Source organism: Aedes albopictus, chromosome 3 (assembly GCF_035046485.1).
Source record: "Aedes albopictus strain Foshan chromosome 3, AalbF5, whole genome shotgun sequence".
Lineage (NCBI taxonomy): Eukaryota > Metazoa > Arthropoda > Insecta > Diptera > Culicidae > Aedes > Aedes albopictus.
Genome location: NC_085138.1, coordinates 305,744,839 through 305,770,500, shown reverse-complemented (window position 1 = coordinate 305,770,500; position 25,662 = coordinate 305,744,839).

Genomic DNA, 25,662 nt, shown 5'->3' with positions numbered 1-25,662 from the left:
CCCTTATTATTGTAAGAAAGTAAGATGGATGTTTCACAGGTTTCATCGACCGGAGTGCCTCAATAGAACTATGACTATCCAAGAAGATGAAGAAATGGTCTGCGGACATGTTTGAGATCATCCCCAAGGCGAAATCGATTGCTGCCAGCTCAGCAGCATAAACCGAACAAGGTTCCTGAAGTTTGCGGAAGGCGGTGAAATTTTCATTGAAGACACCGAAACCAGTGGGTCCAATTATGAGAGGCCCATCAGTGAAAAATCTCTTACAGAAATTGACATTTTGATACTTTTTGTTAAAAATGCGAGGAATAGATATACACCGAAGTTGATCTGGTATTCCCTGAACAGCTTATTCATGGACAGATCGTATTTAACAGAGGAACTGTCATTGGTGAAGTGTACACGAGTACCTGGGAGGCTTATATCAGATGACATGTAGAAAAGATAGATTCTCATGGATTTTAACAGAGTGTTCAGACTGATCATTTCTTCGAAGTTTTCAATAACAAGTGTGTTGCTCACTCCATACTTGATAAGTAACCTTAGCGAGAGCTCCCAGAAGCGGTTCTGGAGAGGTTTCACTCCTGCCAGAACCTCTAGGCTCGCAATATGCGTTGAGTGCATACAGTCGAGGGCAATATGCAAACAACGGTATTGAATTCGTTCCAGCTTTATTAGGTGGAAGTTTGCTGCTGAGTGGAAGCAGAAAGAGCCATACTCAATAACAGAGAGAATAGTCGTTTTGTAAAGTTTTATGAGGTCTTCCGAGTGAGCACCCCACCATGTTCCGGTAATTGTGCGTAGAAAATTGATCCTTTGTTGACATTTTTGCACCAAATGCTTGACTTGGGTACCCCAAGTGTCATTTGAATCAAACCGGATCCCAAGGTATTTCGAAGTCAAAGACTGGTCGATTTCTATTCCCAAAAGATTGAGTTTCAGTTGGACTGGGTTCCGCTTTCTAGAAAACACAACCAATTTAGTTTTTTGCGGAAAACTCGATCCCCAAATCTCTTTCCCAGGTTGACAGATTATTTAGAGAATTTTGCAATGGTCTTTGACACATTTCTGCATGTGGGCCTTTTAGAGAAACCACAGCATCATCTGCAAGTTGTCTTAACGTGCATGGTCCTCCCAAGCAACTATCAATGTTTTTCGCGTAAAAATAATAAAGCAAGGGACTTAAACATGAGCTTTGGGGTAGGCCCATGTAGCTAATTCTGGAAGTTGTCAGTTGTCCGAGATTGAAGCTCATATGTTTTTCTAACAACAAATTATACAAGAAATTAATTAAAATTCCTGGAAGTCCACTATTGTGCAGTTTTTCTGACAATATTTCTATGGAAACTGAATCAAAGGCGCGCTTAATATCCAAGAAAACTGGAGCCAGTTGCTCGTTTTCCGCAAAGGCCAGTTTGATATCTGTTGAAAGCAATGCTAGACAATCGTTTGTTCCTTTGCCCTTGCGAAATCCGAACTGTGTATTTGAAAGCAAGTTATTCGATTCAACCGAATCCACCGCAGGAATAAACGGCAACACGAAGAGAGTGTTATTGCTGAAGCGCAGGAAAGTATGGACAGGAACGATATGCGGAGATTTTATGCAACTGTCAATGGCGCGCGGCACAAGACTGCGCCAGTGCCCGCCATGTGCAATGACCGGGAAGGAAGTTTGCTGACAGACAAAACAATGGTGGCAGCCAGGTGGAAGGAGCACTTCGAAGATTTGTTGAATGGTAGCAGCGAAGGAGTACCCAGGAACAGGATTAACATAATGGATGACAGTCAAGCAGTGGAACCACCAACACTGGATGAGGTTAAAAAGGCCCTTAAGGAGCTGAAAAACAGCAAGGCTGCTGGGAAGGACGAAATCCAGGTCGAACTTCTTAAGCACGGAAGCGAGCAGCTACATCAATCAATCCACCAGATTATTATAAAGATTTGGGAGGATGAAGAATTGCCCACCAGTTGGTTGGATGGCCTCATATGCCCAATCTACAAGAAAGGGCACAGACTGGAGTGTGCCAATTACAGAGGGATTACCCTTTTAAATTCGGCGTATAAGATACTGTCGCGTGTCCTGTTCAACAGACTGCGACCTCTTGAGGAGTCCTTCGTCGGCGAATACCAGGCTGGTTTTCGTGAGGGCCGATCAACGACGGATCAAATGTTTACCCTGCGGATGATCCTAGATAAATTTCGGGAATATAACTTGCAGACTCACCATCTGTTCATTGATTTTAAAGCAGCGTACGATTCAGTGAAAAGAAATGAGCTTTGGCAGATAATGTCAGAACATGGTTTTCCGGCGAAACTAATAAGGCTGATACGCGCAACGCTGGTTGGATCAAAATCAAGTATTCGGATCGCGGACGAGGTGTCTACGTCGTTTGTGACCTTGGATGGATTGAAGCAGGGGGATGCTTGCTCTTTCAAATTTATTGTTCAACATTGCACTCGAAGGAGCGATTAGGAGGTCAGGCGTGCAGAGGAATGGCTCTATCATCACACGGTCGCACATGCTCCTCGGTTTTGCGGACGATATTGATCTCATCGGCATCGATCGTAGGGCAGTGGAGGAAGCTTATACTCCACTGAAGAGAGAGACAGCGAGGATAGGCTTGACGATTAACTCTACCAAGACGAAGTACATGATAGCGGGTAGAGACAGAAGCAGTGGTGTTAGTGTTGAGGTAGTGATTGATGGGGAAGTGTTTGAAGTTGTTGAAGAATTTGTTTATCTTGGAACACTTGTGACATGTGACAATGACGTTTCCCGTGAAGTGAAAAGGCGTATTGCAGCTGCGAATAGGGCCTTTTACGGATTGCGTAGCCAGCTTAGGTCCCGTAACTTGCAAACGCAAACAAAATTCGCTCTGTATAAGACGCTGATTCTTCCGGTTGCCCTCTACGGTCACGAAGCGTGGACGTTAAAGGAGGTAGACCGAAAAGCTTTTGGAGTTTTTGAGCGCAAAGTGCTGCGGACAATTCTCGGTGGGAAACAAGAAAATGAAGTGTGGCGCAGAGGCATGAATCACGAGTTGTACCAAGTGTACGAAGATGCGAATATTGTGAAACGTATAAAATACGGCAGACTTCAGTGGGCTGGACACGTAGTGCGAATGTCGGAAGAAAGAATAGCCAAAACAATATTCAGCAGAGAACCCGGTAGAGGTAGGCGACTTCGTGGGCGGCCGCGAACTCGCTGGCTGCACGCGGTTGAAGAAGATCTACGATCCCTACACGTTCGGGGAAACTGGAGGAACATCGCCCAAGACGGACGAAGATGGTGCTCTACTATACGCTCGGCATTGGAGTAAAGTTACTTTGTAGCCAACAAGGTATCAAGGTAGGTATTCGATTCAACCCAATAGTCGAGTCGCGCATGGCAATTGGGCGGTATGAATTATGATCAGAGGTTTACCAGGCTTTTGAATAGCTATTACTTTGACCTGTCTCCATTCATGCGGAACAATGTTGTTCTCTATGAATGAGTTGAACAGGGCTAGTAATCGTCTTTTCGCGATATCTGGGAGATTCTTAATAAGATTGAACTTGATCATATCGCGTCTCGGAGCGGAATGGTTCGACGATAGAAGAGCCATAGAAAATTCCAGCATAGTGAAGGATATGTCCAGAGAATCGTCTTTTGAGGATGTTTCCCAAGAAATCGGTTGTGCTGGGATTGAGTCTGAGCAGACCTTTTTCGCGAAGCTAAATATCCTACGATTGGAGTATTCGTCACTCTCATTAGAAGAAGAGCACAGCCACTCTCCAAAGCGTTATCATAGAAGTTTCTCTCAAGAGAACCTTAATGAAGTGTCGCCAATAACTACGCTTTTTCGCTTTCAGCAGGTTCTTCAGCTGTCTTTCGAGCTTTGCGTACTCTTGATAAAGATCTGAGGTGCCGTACCTACGAAAAGTTTTGAAATCATCAGATTTTTTAAGATACAACTGGGTTGCAATCATTATCCCAGCCTAGTGTGGCTGGTCTTCTTTTGAAGGTTGCACTTAGAACTCGTCGTTTTTGTGATTCTAATGCACTCTTGTATATCAGTTTAGACAGGAATCGATACTCATCCAAAGCTGGGAGGAGATTGAACGATTCAATGCCAAAAGATACCGCTTCTGCGTATTTTTGCCAATCGATATTCCTTGTGAGGTCAAAAGGAACCTGAATTGGTTGGTCTAACCTTACACTGTTATGCTTTATGGTGGTTATAATGGGTAAGTGATCACTACCACGAGGATCCTCGATTACCTTCCACAAGCAATCGAATAATAGTGAACTTGATCTCAGTGATAGGTCGAGACGGCTTTCTTTGCCGTCAGTGCAATATGTGTCACTTCACGTGTATTTAAAATGTTCAAATTGAAATCGTCCCACAAATCATAGAAAATGTTAATAGGGTAATTCTCGCTGAGACCGGCCCACTATTTACACCTTGTGTTCAAAAATGTTTAAGGTGCCGATTTTCTAAAAGCCCTCGCTTTTTGTAGACCCCTCGATTTTGGTCAAATGGTGGCTCATTTAAACCGTTATAACTCGAAAGTTTCTCCAAAAACCACTTCAAAACAAGTTGTTGTTGAAAAGAGAAAAGATAGAGCTACTATTCACAATAATAAAAAGTTGGGTCGACCATATTGATTTTGGCCGCCATCTTGGAGTTTTATACCAAAACATTTTTTTCACCATGAGGGCCACCACCGATTTTCAAATTTTTTGCATCAATTGAAAGCTGAGGCATTTATACATAACATATCAAAAATTAGAGATGTCTTTTTTTCCTATCAAAAGTTATCTGCAGTTTTGTAAACTAAGCCACGTTTTCTCCATACATTACCATGCGCACTACCCGAGCAGGAATGAATAACTGACACATAACTGGAGCATTCCAAAGTCAGGTATCATACCAAGATAAGGTATTGATCGGTTATCCAGGTATTGAAAATAACTTATTTTGGTATTTTTTGTGTATTGACACAATACCTTATCGAGTTATTGGTTTGGTTTTGAGGACTGCTTGAGGTATTATTCAATTATGGAAAAATCGCTATTTGTATGGAAAAACCACCGAGTATTATTTAGGTATTGTCATACCTGATGTCATTATTCACGTGTTATGCACAGAATACACACCAGTTATTATTTTTGGTATTTTACCTCTTATGCAGGGCTACTTAATACCTCATTCAGGTTGTAGGTATTCGGTTTTCCATACCTGAGTTAATTATTCTCCAGCTATTTTCTCCTGCTCGGGTTAGCGTGGGACACAAAAATACATTTTACTCCTGTACACTTTTTGAGTTCCATTCTGGCCCCATATAAAGTGTGCGATCGGAGAAACAATATTTTAGCGCCAGCCGTTTGAAGTTTTCATACGATTTACTATGGAAAAAATAACTTTTTCAAAGAAAAATCGCTACAGGTTGCCCCTTAATCCCTAAAAATATATCGACGAATGATTTCTGTTGGAAATTTTACGAGGAACAAACCCTCTGAAGACCGCAAAGCGATCTAAAGCATGTGGAAAAAGTTATTGACTGAAAAACGAATGGCATGCCAAAGCTGTTTAACATGTAAGGAATAACAATAAATAATAAAATCTCGACATTTTATCGATCGGGAGAGGCTTAATAACTTCTTCTACGAATGTGGCATCGCTTTGCGATCTTCGGAGGTCTGATTCCTCGTGAAGTAATCTACAGTAATCATTCAACGACTTATTTTTAGGGATCAATGGGTGACCTCAAGCGATTTTTATTTGATGAAGTAAATTTTCCCCATAGTAAATCGTATGAAATACTAAGAATGGCGGGCGCTAAAATATAGTTTCTTCGATCGATCAGAAATTTTGCACAGTTGATATGGGATCAAAATGGAACTCAAAAAGTATACAGGAGTTGGAGTTTTTCCATTTTGTATATTTTCCTATATAAACCGTGAACCAGGCTAATGCGCACCGGCAACGACATGCAACAGCATCGGAGTTTACGCCTGCATGTATACACAAAGGCGCATGCCACAAAATTTGGCTAAATCGGAGGTTCGTTTCCGTTTTTGACTGTTTCTCAAAAATGCGGGCATTGTTTTCATAACTTTTACAGTGTTTTGAAAAACTTAAACCTTCAGCTTTCCACTAGTGGACTCAGAATTTAACTAAGGAAAAAAAGACATCTCTATTTTTTTATATGTTATGTATAAATGTCTTAGCTTTCAATTGATGCAAAAATTTTGGAAATTGTTGGTTGCGCTCATGGTGAAAAAATATTTTGGTATAAAAATCCAAGATGGCGGCCAAAATCAATATGGCCGACCCAACTTTTTATTATTGTAAGTAGTAGCTCTATCTTTCCTCTTTTCAACAACTATTCGTTTTGAGGTGGTTTTTGAAGAAAATTCCGTGTTATAACGGCTTAAGTGAGCCACCATTTGACCAAAATCGAGGGGTCTGCAAAAATTGTTGTGGCTCAAACTAACCCCCTCAATTTGAGTAGCCAAATGCATTTTTCTTACTTTTTTAGGGAGGGCTTTCAGAAAATCGGCACCTTAAACATTTTTGAAAACAAGGTGTAAATAGTGGGCCGGTCTCAGCGAGAATTACCCAATAATTGTTCAACAATCTCACTTTTTGTACTCAGCATTAGAGTGGTGCTGCTGACGGTGGTAGCCAGCCGCGCGAGTTACGGATGGTTAACTGTATTCAGTTTTAGTGGTTCAACTGTTTGATAAGCATTAACTTTGTATAACCTGTTCCTTGATACACCTGTCGGCCACCATTGACTATTAGCAAACATTTTCTTTGAAAAATGCATGCACTGGCGCAGACTTATACTGTACAGCATTTGCAATTGCATAAAATCTCAGCACATCTTTCCGTTCCATGCTCTTCTATGGTTCAACCATCACACTCTACAATAGCAGTTACAATAAAAATCAAAAACAACCAAGGAACACCGTGCACCAACAGTTGGCAGCCGTACCAGTCCGGAGAAAGTTTTGCACACCCACACTTGCTTGTTTCTGCACACGCGAGCTTCCCTCGAATATATTTCTTTGCCATCCCGCTGCAGTCAGCAGTGGTTGTTGGTCGGTAGGTTGGGTAAGAAGGAACGAACCTACACCCTTTCGTGTATCGTGTCGCCCGTCGTCGTCGTCATCTTCTTCGGTGTGGACCAAGGTGGGTGGTTGTCATATAGGGTGGTGGTGAGTTTTTCGCAAGTTCCTAGTCCCGTCTTATCTCGTGGTACATGTGTCATAGAAATATAGCAGCCGGGGTGTTTGCGAATTCCGCCCTCGTTGCTTTCCTCCGCTCTGTTGACTGCTGGCGCTGGGTGCCTCCTCCCACACACGCCCTCCCCTATATACATGTATTTTCTCTATACCTTCATGCTCTATATGGTTTATCAAACCGTTTTCTTGTGCGAATTTTTCTTTCTCCTGTTGCCGTGCTGTGGAAATTTCTTCTCGTGCGCTCGTTTGGAGGGAGAAATGGCAAATAAGAAATGCGCACATTTCACTTGCAGCAGTCCCATTCGCTGCTCTGTGACTCTGGTTGGTTGGTTGGTTCGTTCGTACAATTCGGAGCTATACGAGGAAGTTTTATGTATTCACGTCACATTCGGGAAACGGGGTGTACATAAAAAATAAGAAAAATGGCACACATTCCTCCCTGTCATGTGCCAGAGTGCGAAGGTTTTTTGCTTTTTTTTTTGTTTGATCCACCGCCGCGCATTCGTCGACTCGGCTGCCGCTGACTGGTGGTGTCGCCGAATGTGTTGATGATGGGTTGGGGGAGGTGGTCTGTGAGTGAGCACAATTTCCACCATCCACATGGCAAGCGCAATATGTGAGGACGAACCGGAGTTTACGAGGTTGGGGCTTAGGTGTGCTTTTATGACTCTGTGACAGAACTGTGGCGCGGTCGGGACCTACCAAAGCGAGAACCAATCCCTGCAATGAAATACGAAAATACGACGATGGGGGAGACAGGACTCAACAAAACACGAAATAGCTATACATGTGCGAAGCCTTTTGTCGCCACCTCGGTGTAGGGTTATGAAATGTGGGCTGTTTTATTATGTCGTCTACTATATATTCAAATAACTTGTTGTATAGAAAATAAAAACGCACTGTCGCTTATATACATCAGAATAGCAAACCATGTCCATGACGTCACTCCCACATTACACAGCTTTTGATGTCATCATAAATATCAGGGAACACTGTTAAAAAAACCGCCATTTGCAGCATTGGAGTTCAGAGGTGGATATCCGATTGTTATGCCATGTACGAATGAGTACCGCTGGCATCGGGTGATATATGTAGATCGCTTAACTTCTTCTCGCAGTATTCGAAGATTCGACAAACGGCGTTCGGCAACGCAGGAATTATGGTGTGAACATTTAGGGGCCATGCCATCTACCGGATTTTCGGCAACATACGCAAGCTGGGAGCTGCTTCCATCGTTATGGGTGTTGGTGGCCTATCGACGAGAGAATGAGTGCAGAATGAGAATCAGGGTTCGATTCTTCATCTTCAATACGAGAGTACAATTGTTGTGCAAGCCACGACGTCATGATCATCACACACACCTAAACGCTCTGATAGGTTCTGGTCATTATGGACCATCGGTTCCGGGTGTAAACCGGGAACCCCAATTCGAGGCCCAGTCAACACATAATCGCATATGACGCAAAACACGGCGATATACGCACACTTTACACGCGATTAAATGGAAACATTATGCGCCTGGATATTACAAAATTATTTCCTGTGTAGATTTTTTTTTTTGAAGATTTGCGGATATTGTAGATAAATGTAGAAAAGAACTGAATTTGATTTTTAGCAGTAATTCCTAGAACTTCCAATGAATATAAATTTTCTGTTGGAAAATACTATTTAACCCTCAAGCAGTCGCGTTATCGACCACCCTCAACGACACGACGTGCGTGTACTCAGTATACGACGCGACCGCTCCCGAGTTAATATAGATTTCACCCAAACTTTGCAAACTGAGAAGATAGCATGGAAAATGAAAGTCAATTATTAGTTATGTCTTAGTTGAGAATTGCATATTCCCCAGAAAAAAGCATTTTTTGCAATTACGTGGCATAAGATCGCATTTTTCAATTGCCAAAACTGTGCGAAACGGCCTACTTTTTTCACTAGCTCAAGTATTACTTTTCGGCACTTTTTTGCAGGGGTACACTTTTCACAAGTTTTCCGAAACACTAATGTTTTCGGAATGATTTTTTAATGTTTTGACGAACCTCTGCTGTACATAGTAGCCGTCTCCATTCCACTCGGTCCATGACTGTTTGTCTCCTGTTCCGCACTCTGCGTAGGGTCCGCAGATCGTCCTCCACTTGGTCGACCCTAGCTCGCGCTGCGCTCCACGTCTTCTTGAACCGGTCGGATAGTCTTTTAAAAAAAAAAAAAAGAAAAAACCATTTTAGTCGGGTTGCTATCCGACATCCTGTTGACGTGACCCGTCCACCGTAGCCTCCCGATTTTCGCGATGGTTGGATCTCTCAGCAGCTGATGCAGCACGTGGTTCATTCGCCTTCTCCAAGTTCTCTCTTCCATCTGCACTCCGCTGTAGATGGTACGCAACACCTTCCGTTCGAAAACTCCAAGGGCGAGTTGGTCCTCTGTACGTAGGGTCCATGTTTCGTGCCCATAGAGGACGACCGATCTAATCAGCGTTTTGTAGATAGTTAACTCCGTGTTACGGCGAACTATATTCGATCGTAGAGTTCTACGGAGTCCAAAGTAAGCACGATTTCCTACCTCAATGTGCCTCTGAATTTCTCTGCGACAACGACAGGCGATCACCAGTGAACCCAAGTACACGAATTCTTCAACCGCATCGATTTCATCACCGTCAATATAAATTCGGGGTTGCGGGCGCGGTGATTCCTCCCTTGAGCCCTTTGCCATCATGTCCTTTGTCTTCGACACATTAATGACTAATCCGATTCGCCTGGCTTCACTCTTTAGTCGAATGTACGTTTCCGCCATCGTCTCAAATTTACGAGCAATAATATCAATATCATCAGCGAAACCAAGCAGCTGAACGGATTTCAAGAAAATCGTTACACTCGTGTTTATCCCCGCTTTCCTAATTACACCCTCTAAAGCAATGTTGAACAGCAAGCACGAAAGACCATCACCTTGCCGTAATCCTCTGCGAGATTCGAAGGGACTCGAGAGTGTCCCTAATACTCGAACTACGCACATCACTCGATCCATCGTCGCCTTGATCAATCGTATCAGTTTATCCGGGAATCCGTATTCGTGCATAATCTGCCATAGCTGTTCCCAATCGATTGTATCATACGCCGATTTGAAATCGATGAACAAGTGATGTGTGGGCACGTTATATTCGCGGCATTTCTGCAACACCTGGCGGATGGCGAACATCTGGTCCGTTGTAGCGCGTTCACCAATGAATCCAGCCTGATATTGTCACACGATCTCTCTTGCAATTGGTGATAGACGGCGGCATAAAATTTGAGAGAGTATCTTGTGGGCAGCGCTCAGTAGCGTGATCACCCGGTAGTTCCCGCAATCCAACTTAACGCCCTTTATGTAGATGGGACACACGATACCTTCCATCCATTCCTCCGGTAATACTTCTTCCTCCCAAATCTTGGTAATGACCCAGTGTAGTGCTCTCACCAGTGCTTCTCCACCGTATTTTAGAAGCTCGCTTGGTAGTTGATCTGCTCCAGCGGCTTAATTATTTCAAACCCACCAACCTCCTCCTCAATCTCTTGGAGATCAGGGGCTGGAAGTCTTTCGTCCTGAGAACATACTCCTAGATCTATTACCACGCCACCTTCGGTACTTTCTACGTCGCCATTGAGGTGCTCATCGTAATGCTGCCGCCACCTCTCGACCGCCTCACGCTCGCTCGTGAGAATATTCCCGTGATTATCTCGGCACATGTCGGCTTGTGGCACAAAGCCTCTGCGCGAGCGGTTCAGCTTCTCGTAAAACTTTCGTGTGTCCTTAGCGCGGTACAGTTCTTCCATCGCTTCGCGATATCGTTCTTCCTGCTGGCGCTTCTTCATCCGGAAGACTGAGTTCTGCCTGTTCCGCGCTTGTTTGTAATGTGCCTCATTCGCTGTCGTACGGAGTTGTAGCATTCTCGCCCATGCTGCATTCTTATCGTTTTCAACTGTTCACATTCGCCGTCGTACCAGTCGTTTCTGTGATTCGGAGTCGTGAAGCCTAGTGCAATAGCCGAGGTACTCATTCTTCTTCTTAATGGCTCTACGTCCCCACTGGGACTTGGCCTGCCTCGCTTCAACTTAGTGTTCTTTGAGCACTTCCACAGTTATTAATTGAAGGGCTTCCTTTGCCTGCCATTGCATGAATTTGTATATTGTGAGGCAAGCACAATGATACATTATGCCCAGGGAGTCGAGAAAATTTTCCCGACCGGAACGGGAATCGAACCCGCCGTTTCCGGATTGGTGATCCAAGGCCTTAACCACTAGGCTAACTGGAGACCAGTGTTGGTAAACTCAAACTCAAAGCACACTCATGAACCGCTTCTGCGTGAGCAAACTCGCACGCGATTCTGAATCGTTTTCTCACGCGCAAGAATTTCATGCAAAATCTCGCACTCACGAGTCAAGCGCCGAAATCTCGATCGCTTGTAAAACGAATCAAAATCAATTTGAATGGCATTCAATGTTGTTATACGCTAGATTTGCTTTTGTTCTATCATACAATCCTAAAAACTTCGATGTAAACATTAAGAACCCCAAGAAATAAAGGAATGAGTGAAATCATGAGTCAACTCATGCATGATTTTTTCGACGGTGAGTTTAGCGAGTCAAGAATCGCGCGTGAAACAACTCAACCATGAGATTTGAGAATTTGAGTTTTTACCAACACTGCTGGAGACCCGTAGTAGCCGAGGTACTACCTATGGCGGATCGGATGTCCCTCCAGCCATCTTCAAGTGTAGCTGCGCCAAGCTGCTCTTCCGTTGGTAGGGCCACTGCTAACTGCTGCGCGTAGTCTTGAGCCACTTCTACGTTACGCAGCCGCTCGATGTTGAGCCGCGGCGTTCGACTTCAACGCGTGATGATAATAGCGAATAAGTAGTGATTCAAATCTATATTCGCACTACGGTATGTGTGAACATTGGTTCAGTGTGTGGATTTTTATCGCGAACCACTGAATGGTCCATGCTCAGCAAGTGATACATTCGCGATTGTAACATTTCATGAACCAACATGCTCGGGAACGCTCCCCGAAATGCTGTTCATTCTCTTGCCCGGTTCGATACGAGAGCGCAATCAAGAGAGAAGATGGTCGATGACGCTAATGAAAGCGATGCATTCGGTAAGAATATTTTATTGCCATAATTCTTTTTTTATTGTGACTACACAACCTGCAACGTCATGAATACAGTTAAATTAAATAGTATTTCACGTTTTTAAAGCAAAAACGCATTAAATACTGATGAAAATAACGATTATTCACAGTTGCCCCAAGCCAACGATGAGCGATCATCGGTAAGTGTTACACTTAGCGATGCCCGCTCATCGCCGCAGCTTGTTTATTGCGACATTTGCACCCATTTAGACTCGACCGAAATTCATTATCATCACAGTCGAATTTCGCACACGACTTCGCAGCGGCTGGCATGCACAAGTTCGGTTGAGTTCGTGACAGTGGCGTCGGATGCACGACAGGTAAACAAAATAAGTTTGATTAGTGTGAAATTTCGCGGGGAAATGATGATTCAGTGGATTCTCAAATTATCACAGTAGTCTAAACATTGATGAGAAACCCAATATATCGGAGTATCCTCTTTGTGTTCCTTCGTGAACCATGCGACTCGACGAGAGAACATACACCGCTTGGTAATTGAAACAGAACCAACAGAAGGGAAGAAAAACTGCCGAGTGGTTCACTGATCACTTTTTCGTCCAAACACTGCATTGGTTATATCCGAGAAGAATTTAGGGTAAACAGGTATAATATGCCCCCCCTAAGCAGAAATGGCAATATATCTAAAATTGGCGCCTTATTCCATCTATTGTCCACTGCAAATCGTTGTTTCTAAAGTCAGTAAAGTGTTGCATGAGAACTTTACCTCTGGAGGGGCGGCTATGGAAGCTTTGAAACGTTTTCCGAAAACGTTCCAAAATTTACCTTATCAAAACAAACGGGGCAATACGCCCCAACAAAAGAAAAACGTCCAGCCCCGTGATAAAACTGTACCACGGGATAATTCTACCACATGCTTATCCTAGGAGGGCCTTTTAACAAGTGTTTAACTGCATAAAAGTTGCAAAATAACATAAGCGAACAGAACTGGCTTCGTTTACAATGAAGCCAGCTTGCAAGAGGTAAAATATTACGCCAAAAGCCTCGATTTCAGACTTTTTGATATTTTTATTGCTTTTCTATACCAATCAACTAACGGATCAGCTTGATGGCAATTAGTCATCAATATTTAAGATTCCCAATCGATCTCGCATGCAAAAAGCGCTTGAATCGCTAGAAAATAAAGGGGGCGTTTTGCCCCGGTGGGGCGTATTATACCCTTTTACCCTACCGTCGATTAGAACGTGGTCGATTTGGTTTTCTGTTTGATGGTCGGGTGATCTCCAGGTGGCTTTGTGGATATCTTTGTGGAGGAAGAAGGCGCTTCGGACTACCATACCACGGGAAGCTGCAAAGTTTACGCATAGCTGGCCGATACGCATTCGATACGGCGTGTAGGCTGTTTCGCCCGATTACCAGTTTGTACCCTTCCTACCTGCGTGTTCATGTTGCCGACAACGATTTTCACGTCACGCGGCGAGCAACCATTGTATGTTTGCTCTAACTGAACGTAGAACGCTTCTTTCTCATCATCAGGCCTCCCTTCGTGTGGGCAGTGGACGTTGATGATGCTGTAGTTGAATAAACGGCCGTTAACTCTTAACATGCACATTCTTGCGTTGATCGGCTGCCACCCGATCACACGTTGTCACATCTTGCTCAACACTATAAATCCTGTTCCCAGTTCATTGGTGGTACCACAGCATTGGTAGAAGGTAGCCGCTCGATGCCTGCTTGTCCACACTTTCTGTCCAGTCCAAGGTCCAGTCCAACAAAATTCCTGCAACGCCACGACGTCAAAGTTGCGCTGATGTAGTTTGTCGTAAATTATCCTGTCACATCCTGCGAAACCTAGTAACTTGCAAATCCATGTTCCAAGTTTCCAATCGCAGTCCTTATTTCGTCGCGTGGGTCTTTGCTGATTGTATCGAGTCGTATTTTCTCCTATGTTATTCGCAATGGGGATTTTCACGGGTGGCTTATTGGGCCTACGCCAACACTCCTGTCTCGTCGGAGGACCATCGCGTCAGTTCTGTTTAACGTCCAAACCAACACTAGGACGACTACGCTGATGGGGCTACCACCTTGGATCTAGCTGGGCGTGGTGCAGCGTTTCTTACTCAGCCGCTGGATGCCAGAACAGACGCTGTTTGAGCCGCACCTCCTTGGTGAACAAACGCTCGAATCGTACCTCCCAATCTAGCTGAAGTCAGAAGGACAACAGTGCCCAGGCTGCAATACCAGCTAAGCACACAACTCTTAGATGGCGGTCTTTGTCATCGCTCGACCCATGGAAGCATGGGGTAGGAACTTGTGAGGATCAGAGCTATGTTGGACGCTCTCCTTATCGACTCACCGTTTTGCAGCCCAAAAGTGTTAAAAGAAGCCTTGAACGACGGTACGTAATATACACTAAGAAACATATTTTTTAATCTTTGTTGGAATCTCTGAAAAAAACTTGAAAAACTTATATGCCATGGTTAAAGAGCAATTTTATTATGCATTATTATAGCCAAAACCAGTTCAGCAACCAGTTCAGCTTCTGGAAGAGTAAGTCGATGCTGTCTTGTCGTTTACTAAAACTGTGAGCTAGCTCAGCAGCGTAAGAGGAGAGGAATTCGCTACCTCGACTTAAGGAATGCGTCTTGAAGTGCGTTCTACTTAAAACTGTATATTGATCTCGAACTAATTTTCAGAATCAAGTACTGGTGTATATCACAGAGGAGGATCGGAAGTGCTTTCACGTAACCTCAGGAGTTCTGCAAGATTCTGGATTTGGTGTTAGGGAATATCATGTACGAAGGGGTGTTGAGGTTGGAGTTCCCGTGAGCAAGCGTGAGTGGTGAATTTTAGAGATGTGTCCTCGTCATATCTTCAACTTAAAGCAATTCTTCAAAGTAAGTTACAATCTACTTTCCCAATAAGCTTGAGTTTTCAAAAAAAAAGTTCCTTTTTCTCTGAACGAGCGCATTACCATCAAATTGTATCTCCATCATTTGATAGCGTATTACACATCGCAAGATATGATGGGCTCCATGAGACCTCCTCGCGGCGGGCCCCAACAGCAGCGTCAAGTTTACAATTTCCATTCCATTTTTATACGCAGTGCTGGGCCGTAAAAATGCGCACCACCAGCAACATTACCGCCCATAAACATACACCTATATTATCATCTTTAATTAAAAAATCCTTATCACCATCGTCACATCGTTGCCCCGGCAATTTGAGGTTAATAGAATTGATAATAGGAAGCCTGCCGAATACTCTCCTCGGTGGTGAAGCACCACCTCCACCCCGTAGCATATCCTCTTCGATGTTGATGGTGATGATACAGCCAAACAGCCACCGCCGTTGCTGAAAGTCATATCCTTCAGTTGCTATTTTTTCTGCTCACATAAGTATCTAACAGTATCCAACGGCAACCCTGCAATGCCAACCGGTGCGGTGTTGGTTGCTCGAGGGTAGTTTTTTTTCTCCTTCGGATGGTGTGCCAGTCGCATCTCATTTTCTTTTTTTTTTATGAGTCCATATTCCGAGCTTGACTCAATACCGGAGGTACCTACGACAGTCCACGTGCGCCACACTTTGCCATGACGGTATGATAATGTGTACTCTGGCTTTCCCATCCTGGAAGCCAGTCCAAGTTCGTGTTGGTCTTAAGTTTCTTCACCCATGCCACCCCTTACTTTTTCTGGGGATCTCCAGGGTGCTCAGCACCGGTCCTGCCGTTATAGTAGTTCAAACAAGGTGTGGGAGACGTTCACCGGAGAACACGAATGGATACGTGTGTACATAAGATATTTTATTATAGATAACACGTGGCTCCGTTTAAGTTTGCTTCTCCTGTAGTAGGTAGGTGGTGTCACCACCCGAAGAGATGCGATATGACCTGAGAAGTGGTGTTTTTCGGGCATGGAAATTTCCCCCCTTGTCCGACAGCAAGCTTCAATGTCAGCTTGAGGAGCATTAAAGCTGACCTAATTTCGTTTACGGTGAAATTTAAGACACCGAATTTCTTCACTGACGTTGAAACAATTCGCAGAGTAGACATCAGACATGAGAGGTTCGAGGTTAAATACGCCTGCCAAAAATGTGAAGAAATGTATAGTCAGGCATGGAAATTTGTTAACATTACACAGCTGGGTAGTCGCAGACGCAAAACAAACATTATCGTGAACAACAGGGACCCGCGAACAAGCGTAACATGCATGCACTCGTCTGTTATTCGTGAGCAGCTTTAAGATTTTTGCAACCTCATTTACTCGATTGCAGTATTGCTTTTGATGAACATTGAAGCATAAAACACAGACAGCTTATGCTGGATAATCATTTGATTTGCTGTCATAAACCACAATGAAAATAGACTTCCGCTAATTTTAATTGATTAAAAGTTCTTGAGTGTGATAAAAATGTGGCTAATGAACGAAAGTGAACAATTTTCTATAGTGTGGTGCTGATATGCCACAAGCATCAATATTGACAAGAAAAATAATCGGGCATAATCTAACCCGATTATTTTCCAGGATGCTTTCTTGTACTGGCTGTGTATGTATTATATTAGATTAGATTAGATTAGATTAGATTAGATTAGATAAAAGTTCTTGAGTGTTTTTTTTCTGCTCTTAACTCATGATTCTACCCGGTGCGAGTATATTACTACAAGGCTTACTCTCCAAGCCATGGAATAGGATGTGTTTGTTTTAAGTCACCAGCAACATTACGATAAAAACATTTCCATCTTTGTTTATAGGTATCTACTGGATTATTACCCAAGCAACACACATGGTTACAAAACAGTGACGGCAGCGTATGTAAGGGTTGCACAGAAGTGCACAGAAGGGATAGACAAAACGATCGGGACAGGCAAAACTTTCACTTGTTAAAAAAATGTTCAATTAGCTGTAACCTTTCAAAAAGTGCATAAAAGTTGTGTATCAGTGGACAAAATTTGGAAAAGATCGGGCTCTTATGCACGAAGTTATAAACATTTTAGAAAAAAGGTATAATTATCCGATAGCCAACTTTGAGCTGTTGTATCTCCGTATTCAATGAATCGAATGCAATGAAATTTTGACCATTTATGACTTACACTCCCGTTCAAAAGTTTGGGGTCACCCCCTCAAAAACATGTCATTTTTTTAGGCCCATATCTCCGCCAATTTGCGTCCGATTTCAAAACCCTAGGTTTCATTCAAAAGATAATAAGTCAAAGAAACTTTGAACATGATTTAAAAGAAACTTTTTCAAAAAATTTTGTATGTAAACTTAACCCAAAGTTGCCAAATTTTCTAAAAAATGAATATAAACTTACGGCAGTGTCGCTGGAAGTTGGGCCGACCAAATTTTAAGATGAGAGCGGTAATATGACCCATTTTCTATTAGCTTTCAACTGCTTTTTACAGAACTTAGCTAAAAAATCTAGAAAAAAAGTTATTAAGTAAATTAATTCTTGATGTCATCGACCAAAAGTTTGGGGTCACCCTCAATATGATGTATCGGCCAAAAGTTTGGGGTCACTTTCGTATAACATGGAAAAGTGATTTGGTGATATCTTTGTCATCTATAGTTCAATTTTAATTATTTTTGGCTCATTTCAAAGATAATTAACTAAATTTACGTTTGATGTCTTCAACTTAACGTATTTAACGATTTTTGTATATAAAAATGTTATGTAAAGTTAGCACATTTTACCACGCTTCAAAAAATGAGGCAACTTTACGTTAAGTTTTAGTATGTAAATTTCAACAAATATGTGTGGTTCAATGTCTATGCAGTAAGTATCATTCATTTTGTTTCAAATAAGCCAAGAAGAATTAAAATTGAATGAAAGATGACAAAGATATCAACAAATCACTTTTCCATGTTTTACGATAGTGACCCCAAACTTTTGGCCGATACAGCATTTTGAGGGGCCAATCGGACGCAAATTGGCGGAGATATGGGCCTAAAAAAATTACATGTTTTTGAGGGGGGACCCCAAACTTTTGAACGGGAGTGTATATAATGAACTCTGAAAAACGTTCGACTTAACTTAAAGTTATTAGCAAGAGAAAAAGTTACAGCGATTTCATTTATTTCATGATTTTTTAGTAAGTTGGTCGCTTATTAATATGCATCCCTTTACTTTTTCAGTAAATTGCCAGCTATATTGTTACTTTCTTTCAAAACATATTTATATTCGAGACAATTAGAGGGAATATAAATGATCTATAATCTTCTTAAATCTTCAATTTTGAAACGATGTTGAAATTTAATAAAATTTTGTGTTTAATTTAAAAATTATCTAATCGTTATAATGTTCTTCCGTGTTAACATTTTTTAGTTAAGTCGAAGGTTTTTCAAAGCTCATTATATAAGTCATACATGGTCAAAATTTCATTGCATTTAGTTCATTGAATTACGGAGATACAGGGGATACTCAAAATAACTGGGACAGGAAAAAATTTCACTTTTCAAAAAATGTTCATCTCGCTGTAACTTTTCGTAAAGGGCATCAAATATTCTCAAATTTTTACTGTAAGTTCATCAACTACAGGGGATGGCCAAAATGTTTGGGATAGGCAACTTTTTTTCTCTCACAAAAAAGTTCAACATGCTATAACTTTTCATAGAGTGCATCAAAAAATCTCAAATTTTGACTGTTTGTCAACCTATTATATGTGCATCATTGGTACAAATTTGGACTCGATTGATTAATCTTTCGCAAAGTTAGAACCGTTCGGGTAAAACACTATTTTTTAGACAACTCATTTTTGAGCTGTCATATCTCGGAAACCAGTGAACCGAATTGAATGAAATTTTGAACGTACACTAACAATATGTAAATGCTTCACAAACTATTGAAATATAGGTACTTTTTAAACGTTGAAAAAAGTTATCATTTGTTGACACTTTTTGAATTTTTCTTGAAAAAATGTAATTTTTTTACATCAATGTCAATAAATGTTAGTGTTGATATCTAAAGATTATCCACTTCTGTTCTCAAGTTATCTCTAATCAGATATATTAGAGTCTATTTAGATTGAAAAAAAAACACTTTTGGTAATTTTTGAGTGGTATTGTAAATTTGACTTATTTTCCTCTATAAGGGTAAAAATTTCAACCCGGTATAACTTAATTCGTGGTGAGAAAATATTACATTTTATTACGTTGTATTAAGTATCAAAATATTGTTGATAAACGTTAAAAAATTCATTCAATTCGGTTCACTGGTTTCCGAGATATGACAGCTCAAAAATGAGTTGCCTAAAAATAGTGTTTTACCTGAACGGTTCTAACTTCGCGAAAAATTATTCAATCGAGCCCAAATTTGTCCCAATGATGCACATATAACAAGTTGATAAGCAGTCAAAATTTGAGAATTTTTGATGCACTCTATGAAAAGTTACAGCATGTTGAATTTTTTTGTGGGAGAAAAAAAGTTGCCTATCCCAAACATTTTGGCCACCCCCTGTAGTGGTATATCAGTGGTCAAAATTTGGAAAAGATCGGACCATTCTACACAAAGTAATAAAGATTCTAGAAAAAGGTATAATTATTCAATAGCCAACTTTGAGCTGTTATATCTCCGGATTCGATGAACCGAGTGCAATGAAATTTTGATCATTTATGACTTAGGGGCTGTCCATTAATTACGTAAGGGAATTTTTGCGATCTTCTGATGCCCCCTCCCCCCTGGTAAGATTTTTTGTATGAGTACCCAAAAACTTTTGTATGGCGCGTAAGATTTCTCAAACCCCCCCCCCCACCCTCCCCCCATTAACCCTTACGTAATTAATGGACGGCCCCTTATATAATGAACTTTGAAAAACAGTTGACTGAATTTGAAATTATTAATAAGAAAAAACCCTAATTAATCCACCTACCGGTGATGGCGCCTTTCTCGTGCCTTCCAAACCCCATTTCAATAAAACTCAAGCGAAATGTTGATGTATATCGCATAGAAATCCATTTCATGATACCAGAAATCATATCGTTTATCTGGCAAACATTAAATGTTTGAGCCTCAAACTCTTAAGAAAAAGACGCTATCTTGAATTTGAAGCCGCCATATAGGATTTAAGAGTGCCATTTTGGATGTTCTGGTCGCCATTTTTGGCTTCCAGGCATCTTCCCTACGAAATATATACATCATTAAACAGCCGCCATCTTGAATATGGAGCCGCCATATTAAATTTTGGACCAACAAATTGGATATTCTAGTCACCATTGTTGGAATCCAGCCATCATCCCTATACTAAATATACCAATAATGCATTGTTTCAGACCCTAAAAATCCATTCAACAGTCGCGATTTTGAATTCTGAGTCGCCATCTTAAATTTTATATCGCCATCTTGGACTCTGAAAGTCTTCCCCATACCAATTATACCAACATTGCATGGTTTTAGAGAGCCTAAAACTCCATTAAAAAGCCGCCATCTTAAATTTTTGATCGCCATCTTGGATATTCTGGTCGGCCTTTTTGGACTCCGGACATCTTCCTGATACCAAATATACTCATATTGCATGATTTTAGAGCCTAAAACTTCATTAAACAGCCGTTAGAGCCTAAATCTCCATCAAACAGTCGCCATCTTGAAAGTGAATCCATCGTCTTGGATTTTAGATCGTTATCTTGTACATTCTGGTCGCAATTTTTTGACTTCGAACATCTTCCCCCTCACCAAATATACCCATATTGCATGGTTTTGGGGTCTTAAACTTCTTAAAACAGACGCCAACTTGAATATGAAGCCACCATCTTGGATTTTAGACCGCCATCTTGGATATTGTAGTCGCCATTTCAGGAGTTCAGACATCTACTCCATATCAAATATTCCCATATAGTATGCTTTGAGAGCCTAAATCTCTATTAAACAGCCGCCACCTTGAATTTTGAGCCGCCACATTGAACATTTGGCTGCCATCTTGAATTTCGGACCGACATCGTGGAGTTTCTGGTCTCCAGTGTTGATTTCCGCACAAAACTCGTCAACCATGTAAAGGTTACAAAAATCGCCGCAGTTTGATGTATCGCATGATGGGGCTAGTTCAGTTTTATATACGGCTAGTTCTACCGGTGCTGGTCCAGGATCACTGAAATGGCCATAACTCCGGATCGCCTTTGCCGATCTTGACCATTTTTGATAGCAAACCATTCTGGTTCGATTCATGCTATAATCCGAAAAATCGTCCAATGGGAAGTGTCTTAAAAGTGAGTGAACTTATTTTGCGTACATACATACATACATATAAACACATACAGAAATAATCTCAATTCGTGGAACTAAGTTGATTGGTAAATGCGACTTGATCGTCCGAGCCTTTTTTCGAAAAATCTTTTTTTGAGTGAACATATAGTTTTTTTAGTGTACGAGAAAGGCGGAGTACTACTATCGAGCTTTTTTGCTTTAGTTATCAGGTTATCGAAAATGCCGCTGTTTGATGTGTCACATGCATGGGTTTGGTACTCTTTTATATTAATGCCACTTTCGGTGGAACATCCGGAACCGGTCTGATACTATTTTCCCGCTTACCGTTCATAAGATTATCGAAAATGCCGCTGTTTGATGTGTCGCATGCATGGGTTATGTTCAATTTGATATTTGGCCACTTCCGGCGGGACACCCAGAACCGGTTTCGGAACACTTCCGGTTCAGATATGGTCTGAGACTATTTTCCTGCTTACCGTTCATCAGATAGTCGGTTATGCCGTGGTTTGATGGATCGCATGCATGGGTTTGGTGCATTTTCATGTCTGGCCCCTCCCAGGGGTACCGATCCGGAACACCTAAATGGCTATAACTCCGGAACGGCTGGACCGATCCAAACCATTTTCAATAGGAAACAATGGGACCAGATGCCGCGTCCAATGAACCGTCGGTCATAAAAATCGGTTGAGGTTTACTGCCAAAAACTGATGTGAGTTTATTTGTACACACACATACACACACATACACACACACAGACATCACCTCAATTCGTCGAGCTGAGTCGATTGGTATATGTGACTCGACCCTACGGGCCTTCTATCAAAAAGTCATTTTTGGAGTGAACATATAGCCTTTCTAGTACACTTAGTGTACGAGAAAGGCAAAAAGTTATGGCGATTTGATTTATTCTATGTTTTGCCTTTCTCGTACACTAAGTGTACTGGAAAGGCTATATGTTCACTCCAAAAATGACTTTTTGATAGAAGGCCCGGAGGGTCGAGTCACATATACCAATCAATTCAGCTCGACGAATTGAAGTGATGTCTGTGTGTGTGTATGTGTGTATGTGTGTGTGTATGTGTGTGTGTATGTGTGTGTATGTGTGTGTGTATGTGTGTGTACAAATAAACTCACATCACTTTTTGGCAGTAAATCTCAACCGATTTTAATGACCAACGGTTCATTCGACGCGGAATCTGGTCTCATTTTTTCCTATTGAAAATGGTTCGGATCGGTCCAGCCGTTCCGGAGTTATGTCCATTTAGGTGTTCCAGACCGGTACCCCAGGCAGGGGACAGATATGAAAACCCTACAAACTCATCCATGCGACACATCAAACTACGGCATTTTCAATAACTTGATGAATGGTAACCTTGGAAATGATGTCAGACCAGATCTGAACCGGTAGTGTCCCGGAACCAGTTCCGGGAGCCCCGCCGGAAGTGGCCAAACATAAAAGTGAACTAAACCCTTGCCTGCTTTTTTCGTTAACCTGATCAACAGTATGCAGAAAAACATTCTCAGATCATATCGGAACCGGTAGTGTTCCGGAACCGGTTCTAGATGTCCCACTGGAGGTGGCCAAGTATAAATGTTACCCAAACCCATGTATGCGACATACCAAATGGTGTTTTTTTATATCCTGATGAACAGCAAGCAGGAAGATCTTCTCAGACCCGTAGAGTTCTGGAACCGGATCCAGGTAACCCCAGTAAGCTGGAAAATACTCTTAGAACATATCTGTCCGGGTGTCCCTCCGAAAATGGCCAAATATGAAAGTGAACCGAACCCGTGCATGTGACACATCAAATCTGTTTTTTCGATAACCTGATGGACGGTTTGCACGAAAATAGCATCACACAACAGCAGAAACTACCGGTACTGTTCCGGAATCCATTGATTTAGCAAAAGATATGTATAGCCGTGCGGTCACGGTACTGGTCTTTTTCGGATTCACTCAGTCTGTCCACTACATTGTTTAACACATTTATTCATTTTATTAATCTACATTGTGACCACAACTACAACTTATCAATCCGATCAGAAAGAACTCGCAAAAAACACCCCCGGCTTCCAGCCGAGAACAATTAGGAAACCAACGGCTAAAAATCTCGTTAATACAGACAAAAAAAAACTAAAAAAATCATGGACCATACTTTGGAAAACCAATAGTGTGCCGAACCCGATTCCAGGTGTCCTACCGGAAGTGGTCAAATGTAGAACGGAACCAAACGTATGCACGCAGCATATCAAATAACGTCTTCTTCGATAGCGCGAAGAACGGTCAGCAAGAAAATAGTCTCATGCCATATTTAAGACTACCGGTAGTGTTCCGGAACAAGTTTCGAGTATTCAGCCGGAACTGGCGAAATGCAAAAATAAACCAGACTCATGCATGCGGTACATCAATTCTCGACTTTTTAGGAAAACTTATCAACACTTTGCATGGAGCTAGTCTTTTTTTTTTTCCTTCTAAACCATAGGGGGATAAATCTGCTCATCAGACACCCTAACAGGAAGGTTAGGGTAGTGTGGGGTTAAGGCCGTCTTCTACAATGCCGGTAGAAGCCAGGACTACTCTCTCCTCGACCCACTAAAACAAATTCCTATGGTCGCCAAACCCTACGTCTCTCCGGAACCACCAAGAAGGTATTGCTTCAGAGAGGGGCTAGTGCATATCGCACCCTCAGGGTTAGCTGCCGTAGCCTAGCAGCAACGAACATCGATGACTCGCTCTGGAGAGTCCATCACGATAGCATGCTGGCGCTTAGCCAGTTTCCCGAGTGGTCCTCGCCACTCCCTTTGTCCTCGGAAGGCGGGCAGGGTCAACCCCGCCCGCGCCCTACTGCTGAGCGGACATCAAGAACTGATGCCCACGTGCAACCCCTTCTGACCTGCCCGTAAGGAAGGGTATCACTACCCTTCAGGCCCTATCAGATGCACCCGTAGGTTGCAGACAGCAGGGTCTCACCTACCCCGACCCTTGCCGGGGACCCCTTTCCAACCGCGGGCTCAGATCCAACCCAGTAGACTGACGCCAAGACAGCACCGCTACCGGGACTTCCTCTCCGCGGCCACTTAATCGCTGTAAGGGTCGATCTCGACCGCAGGGCACCGGTATGACCTACGAAGCCGACTTCGAACCCCTGGACCACCTTTTGTACTGCATCTGGACTAGCCATTCTCCGAGTCCACGCGCCACCTTTTCTGTAGCTCCCAGACGATATGGGTGATAGCCGTTGAAACGGCATTCCAGCTAATCTCATCCCTACACATTCTCTGGACCAAGTTGTCCGGAGTTGTGTCCTCCCCGCATGTGGCAAGCATGCGGTCACGCATTGTGCGAAAACGCGGGCACACGAACAAAACGTGTTCCGCCGTTTCCTCTAAACCATTGCACACTGGGCATTCGGGAGAATCCGTATGCCCGAAACGGTGTAGATACTGTTGGAAACAACCATGACCTGTAAGGACCTGTGTCAGGTGGAATGAAACTTCCCCATGGCGCCTATTAATCCAACTATCTACCCTCGGTATCAACCTATGGGTCCACCTTCCTTTGGTGGAACTGTCCCACGCGCGCTGCCATTTGACCATAGAGGCCATCCTGACAGTCTTGCGTATGCCTCTTGTGCCGCGCATTTCGAAGCACTCCATATCCTCACTGATAAGAATGCTGATGGGCACCATACCAGTAATGACACAGAGAGCGTCGTGTGACACGGTACGGTACGCGCTTGCAACCCTCAGACACATAAGCCTGTAAGTACTTTCCAGCTTCCGTCGGTAGCATTCAGTACTTAGCGCGGTACCCCACGCCGGGCCGCCATACCTGAGTATGGACGTAGCAACACTAGCCAGAAGCTTGCGCTTACTGGCGTACACCGCTGAGCTATTGGACATCATCCGGGACAGTGTCGCAATAGCTGTGGAGGCTCTTTTATAGGCATAATCGACGTGGCTACCGAAGGTAAGCTTGTCGTCGATCATCACGCCCAAGTGCTTGACAGAGCGCTTCGACAGGATAGTGCACTCTCCTACACTGATCTCCGTCTGCTGCGCCGACTGCATGTTGTTAACAACCGTCACCTCTGTCTTGTGGTGAGCCAGCTCC